Below are 6,909 nucleotides of genomic sequence, written 5' to 3'. Positions count from 1 at the left end.
CACTCTAGTAAAAAATGCTACACATATTTTTTAAAGTTTGTGCCATCTCAGACAAAGAGAGAGATAGAGAGAAATCTTAAAGGAAAGGCCGGGAGGCTAAAGAGGTTGCGCCCGGTAAGCTACATCGGAGCATTAACATTCTTTAAGTATACCTAAAAACCTAGAAGTAACACGCCTGCTCACTTGCAGCCAGATTTAACAGAACTGTATTATAGAAGCGGCCTTCTGAAGGACAAGCTATAACTAAGATGCCTTCATATTCAGCACACATTAGGCTAGCGCTACCTAAGCAGCATTTGTGCGTAATGACCGTCCAATCACTCTGTTAATCTTTGATTGCTAATTTCCCCTTGGTCCTATATACAACGATACTGGTACACTTCAGAAGCACTGACATTAACACAGATATATTAGAGCAGCTCAGGGTTGCTAAAAGCAATTTTTTTCCTAATTTTAAATAAATGTGAGAGCCTGAAGACAAATCCGACAATTCACATCTCTTCACCTCGCTGCTTGTACAATTATCATTTGGGGGGGGGGGGGGGGGCGAGATAGCTAGTATTACGGCTTCGCGTGCTCAGCAAATTGTTCCCTCTAGAACGGAGATAAGAGAAGGATGAAACACGCTCCTGCAGTCGAGGCATTAACTTAGTGGGCGTAATTAGACGCAATTTCCCCCAAGCGACCACAGGGATAGAAAGGTCAGCTGGTATTCAGTACAGGCGCTGTGTCGGTGCATTCTTCTTTCTTTAGCGCTCGTTGGAAAACAAGTCCTGGTCCTCTCGTTGTTGGAAACCATTAGAGAAGTCGAACAACTTTAATCTGGGCTTATTGCTAGGCCATTTCGTCTATAGAAGTGCGACTTAGATTCTGCTACGTCAACTTGGATTCTGCTAACGGAGCCCGTAAGGTGGGGGGGGGGGGGGGGGGGGTGAGTGCGCAGTAATGCTTCCTCGCTTGTAAGAACCCTCGTTGCCCATGGGCGCATAAGTGTACTTTTAGAAGCGAATAGGTGCGTAATGGCATTTGAAGCAGCCGAATGGTTTATTTAACGCTCAGCTGGGAAACTTCACTGCTGTTTAATTTTGAAAACGTAGGCCTCAGTTCTCGCAGTTTGCTACTTGCGAACGAAAAAGTACAACTGACGCCCTTAAAAATAAAAGTGTCCCCACCCGTAGTACTATAAGCGACGTCCCCACATTTTCTTTCTCTCTCGTAATTCACGCATACGCACGTGGGTCAGGAGAACGCGGCGTATATCACGCGTGTCTGTGCGTTCACAAAACGCAAACACGTGAGGAAACCTGCCCTGGAAATACAGGGAACACAATAGAATGACATAAAAAGAGAGAAGTCGTGGCCCTTCAAAGCGCTGAGCACTCCTCCTCGAACTCATGTACTTGTACTTAATTCATTAAGTGCAGTGTAATACAGAAATATTTGCCAGGAACTATTGGCCTTTTATGTCCGGATAATTCGGACAGCGATAATTCGGCATGTTTGTTATCAAGTAAAAATACTCATATGAGGGCGTGGTTACACTGTCGAAGGCCGCTAGTCCTAAATATAGTGGGAGAAAGGTAAATAAACTTTCGTTGGAAATAGTAAAAAGAAGAGTTACGCAGATCCAACGCACATAATGGAACCTATGTGAGGCGATGCTTCAGTAATGTTGCTAATGATTAGTGTTAGCTCTTGGCGATGCTTCAGTAAAGCAGAGTGAACGTTAGTGCACAATTTCGTTTACTTTCATTCTGTTCAACCTATAATCTCATAGAATGGTTTTGTTTGTCCACAAAAAAGGCCTCACTTTTATTGCCACGCAAATTTTATTTTTGTGCGATACATCCCTCAGAAGCTCTGGTAAAATATTTCGGCAGAACCCAACTGACGATGTATGTCAACCTTAAGAAAAGAAAAATTTAATTATGGGGTTTTAGTTGCCAAAACCACTTTCTGATTATGAGGCACGCCGTAGTGGAGCACTCCGGAATTTTGACCACCTGGGGTTCTTTAACGAGCACCTAAATCTAAGTACACGGGTGTCTTCGCATTTCGCCCCCATCGAAATGCGGCCGCCGTGGCCGGGATTCAATTCCGCAACCTCGTGCTCAGCAGCCCAACACCATAGCCACTGAGCAACCACGGCTGGTTCAAACTTAAGAAGAAGCTTTAGCTCGGGTGCTCCTATCTAAAATACATGTAAAAGCAGAATTCGTTTTTCTAGGCAACCACCGCACCAAATTTGACGAGGTTGGTTGCCAAAAAAAAAAAAACTTCAAAAATAATGAAATTTGGTTTCGAATGTTTTATTAAAGTCCTCAATCTTTAATTAAAGATCGGCAAAATTTTCGATAGATGGAACTGCCCAGTTTACAACTGTGTCACTTAGCAACCAAAAATAATAATACAATTCTGTAAATTGCATCTAATAGTACATCTGAAGCGGACGAAATTGATATGCTACACATTAATCTAGAAAAATTTAGTAAGATAGAAATGCATCTTTTGCAGAACCCTTGCAAACAACGTAACAAATTTACGTAAGATATAATATGGCACACCGAATTTGTCCGCTTTCAATGATTTAATGGATGCCATTTACAAAACCGCAATATCTGTTCTTGATGCAGAGCTATGAATTTGTAAGCTGCGTGCTTCTATATTTTTCAGAGTTTCACATTTTTGAGAATTCTTGTAACAATATTCAGGGCCTAAATCAAAATTACGCTTCCAACAGTCGCTAGAATTTAACTTTCTCTCTTAAATGCAATAAATTTCATTAAAATCGGTCCAGGGATTATCTCAGAAAAACGTTTTTTCGTTTTACATGTATTCGAATAGGCCGCGTCGGAGTTGGGCCCGAGCTAAAGCTACTTAATGCGATTAGCACTCAAGCAACATAGCGACACAGAGCATTGCCAACGCCGCATGGCGCCATGCATCATGCATGTATGCAGCCGGGTTCCTCTCTCACACTTCCCAATCGGCACGCTGCCCTATCTATTGATGCCCTCGCGAAGATCACCTCTGGCACCTGTGTGAACCCAGCACCGAATAAATTTTAAGGACCTTTTTTGGTCATTGTAGAGCGGCAGATACCGAGTGACCAATGTTGGCGTCAAAGAGGTTCAATTAAGAACATAATATACCAAATGGCACATACCCCGTGACCAATGTAGGCTTGAAAGAGGTTCATTGAAGAGCAGCGCATACCGAGGGTCGCGTGTGACCGACGTTGGTTCAGCGGTTGGTTTGGAATGCAGTTTCCTCAGCACAGTAGCCGAATGCTCTAGCCTTTATAGCATGGACTGCCCATGGATTCATTTTGGCACGGAAATGCTTAGAGACATTTGCATTGGTGTTCAATGTAAGCACGAAGAGTGGGCTCCATGCCGTGCAGCGTTGGATAAGTATTAAAGAGGTTTCCGATTGGAACGTTCGGCAAAACGGTTAGAAAGACGCCTATCCACCGCTCTGAAGTACTTGAAGTATTCTACGAATGTAATCGCCGCAAAATGCGTGTTTAACACATTGCGAAGCGTGTTTCAGTCGGCGCGATGTACCTCTGCTCACGGCTTTCGTGAGCAGAGACCAACTTTGCTTCACCATGGTCAAAGAGCAAACGCCTGGTACAGCTTATTCGGGCCGTCTACTTGTAGTAGCTTTTTGATCTTCTTCGAAATCAATCATCATTGTTCTTAGAAATCAATCTTCATTGCTAAGAAAACTCGCCGTCACATAAAAAAAAAAAATCTTGTCGCATGGAGACATTCATTCAACTTCGTTGTTGAACATCGCTAAAGAAGTTACTAAAGTTAGCGACAAAATTAGTACAAGGGCAATACTGGTTTAGCAGCTCCCCATGGTCACATTTGGTTGCTATTTTCTGTGTTTGCTTATTTGTCGATCCTAAAGACGCAAAGAGCTTCGCCGAATTTTCAACTACTCGTTCAAGTGTCAACTTGTTAAAATACAGACGAATCAAACCCAAACTCAAATTTTCGCATATATCACTATCAAACAAACAATAAAGTTGTTTCTCACATAATTTATTGGCTCTTGTTCCCCCCCCCCCCCCCAACCCATTGACTCCTTTTATTTATTTATTTATTTATTTATTTATCTGTTTACTTATTTATCAACTAATCATTTTAGTAATTATTTATTACATTAAGCTAAATATGATATCACATTTTATTCTTTTGTGAAGGGGCGCGTGCTTGTGATCTAATTTGTTGAGGAATGAAGGGATCGCACTGATTACAGTAACGGTGTAACCAGCTTGATAGAATTTGATCGCAATTGCAATTGCGATTTCCGTCACAATGCGATGAAAGACCCCCTTTGCTCTAAATGTTGTCAATTTATTTCTTCGACATTGTCTATAGCTTTCGCACTGACACCTCATCGGCTCATTCTTTTAAACATTGGTTAATTGGACTTAATCAATCAGGCATAGTAAATTCGCTAAATAGTCACGGTACAGTCAATCCTATGTAGTATAAGCATGGCGAAACGCTTGTAGAAAGCTCTATCAATGCACACAGAACACGAGTCTGAGCGGGACGACCTGTGCGTAGGTGCGTGCGCATACGGGTGAAACCCGGAATCTGCAGAGGCCTGAAAAGCGTGCACCGCCGCACAAAGCGTTATGCTGGGGTGAAGGCCACACCGCGATGGCGGAAGTTGACAAAGAGGATGGCTACAACCGCAGTTATCAATTCAAACTTCAAACTGCCTCTAAATAACAAGTGAGCCCTGAACTAAGATACTATGACAGTAATATGAAAGTAATAATTCAGCGTTGAAATAAATTAGTAATATTTTTGAAAGCAATAATTGAGAAAAAAATCTGCGTATCCAACCCACATGTTTGATATGCATATTGTTTCAGTGAATATGATGCTTTGCAATTCCATGAAGACGAAAAATTCTATTCTAGAAAAACCTGCTTTCTTTCTTTCATTGCGTAATATATAAAATTTTTAATCTTGCATAAAATAAATGAAAAGTAATATCAAAGATCGAGAGCTGAACGCGTAACGATTGATGTTGTTATTCTTCTGCTTGGAATTTATTTGAAGACTATAAGCAGTGACGCCGGAAATCCTTTGGCTTGTGTAGCTTTTTGGGCGAGGAATGCTTTGCGCAGATATTGCCTGTAATAAAGATAGAATTGCTTTGATTGATGCTACCTTGTTAGCTAAATCCTGCAAATGCCTCGCAATACCGTCAGTTACCTCCATACTATAGGTGTTAAAGAACGGTTCTCTCGGCTCTGCTGTTCATTTGAACTTCGATGTGAGGGGAAGGTATTGAACGATGTGAAAATCTTTCGCCAATTCTTTGATGCACAGTAACGTAGCGATCGCTAAAAACGACAGATAAAGTGTTTCTTATCTTGGGCTCCCAGAGAAGCGAAGAGTGAGTGTAAGAAAGCACGCTTATTTCCCGGTGCCTCGAACGAGGCAAGAGGATATATTGGGCAGAGATGGAAAGGCTTTTGGGCAGTGGGCGGTCCCGCGTTCTCCATCACAGCCGACCAGAACGGGATGTCTTGTTTCTGTGGCGCCAAAAGTCATTGCAGTGACCGCTTAGAACCCGTCGATTCATCATCCATGCGACCGGCATAGTGGCGCCACGTTGCGGTCGTCTCTCTTATCCCCTTCCCTCCTTTCCTTGCATGCACCATGCCACGAATTTCTGGCGCTGTTCACGCGGACGTGTACTCTTCGCCAAATGAGCCATGTGGAAGGAAGGGAGAGCTGCGGTAAGGCGTAAGCGAGGCTTTTCCGCACGGGCTGCCGCAAAGCTTTAACGAGGGGGCGATCCGAGCGCGCCATCGGGAGCCATTCGCACCAGGGATGACGCATCCATTATGGGGTGCGTCAGATGTCAGCGTATTGACTTTTGGTTCATGGCTTCAAGAAGTTATTTGCACACGCCTAACTGGATGCCATCCTCTGCAACTTGGATCACTGTGGATGCAGTGTTCGAGGACATTTGTCTCAATGGCTGTCGTGTCTTTCAGTAAGGCTGATAATGGTAGGTCTGGAAGCTGAACGCAGCTGTTTAGAAGTTTAGTTGAGACAGCCGGAGCGTGCGCAGAAAACAGATGGGAAATATTGCGCTGCGCCTGCACAGGGCAATGACCGTTTCCACTGACTAGTTGTATTAGTGCGCAGTTGCATGTGATGAGCTTCCGGTTGGCTTCCGTTAGTACGTGGGAGTGCGTGGGCGTGAAGCCACGGGCAGCCTCTGGTCATAAAACTGCTGCCTAATGTTTATCTACGTATTGTGTGTTTAATCAACGTAAAATGTGGAAGAGGCGTGCTTTGGGAGCACTATAAGTTGAAATTTGTCATCTGGTTGAAGGTGAAAGACATTTTAGGAGAAACAAGGCAGGAGCAGGTGAGAAATCGGCTCAACAGTAAAACGGCTAGCAGGAAACCATAAAGAGTGGTGGATTTCGATGCACAGATATCTTTAATGTGGCGTTGTGCTGCGCTTTCCTAAGGTACGCCTCATTGTACTCCGTCCTGTAGAGACCACACGGTATGTCAGTCGAAGATGTTAAAGCAATTATTACTCCTAAAGTATGCTGGTATCTTCATAGTTGAATGTGCGTATGAATTATTCGAGCACGCATACAGCCTTTCTCTGGAATGTTTACAGACGATAATCTCATAATTTAAAACGTTTGCGCGCGGTATGCTGAGTTTGTTGTTGAAATATGTAGCCAAGCTCTACTATATATAGGGTTTCAATGTGAAAACTGGATGACAGTTTACTCCCATTCAGCGAAGTATATCACTTCAATCTTTGATACTAACAACAACGAAAGGACTGCAAACTTTGTGGCTGCCATCTTAGCTGCTTGTAATGCTTATCGGAACAATACTTGCC

The sequence above is a fragment of the Dermacentor andersoni genome, chromosome 2 (assembly GCF_023375885.2).
Source record: "Dermacentor andersoni chromosome 2, qqDerAnde1_hic_scaffold, whole genome shotgun sequence".
NCBI lineage: Eukaryota > Metazoa > Arthropoda > Arachnida > Ixodida > Ixodidae > Dermacentor > Dermacentor andersoni.
This window is presented reverse-complemented; position numbering follows the sequence as displayed.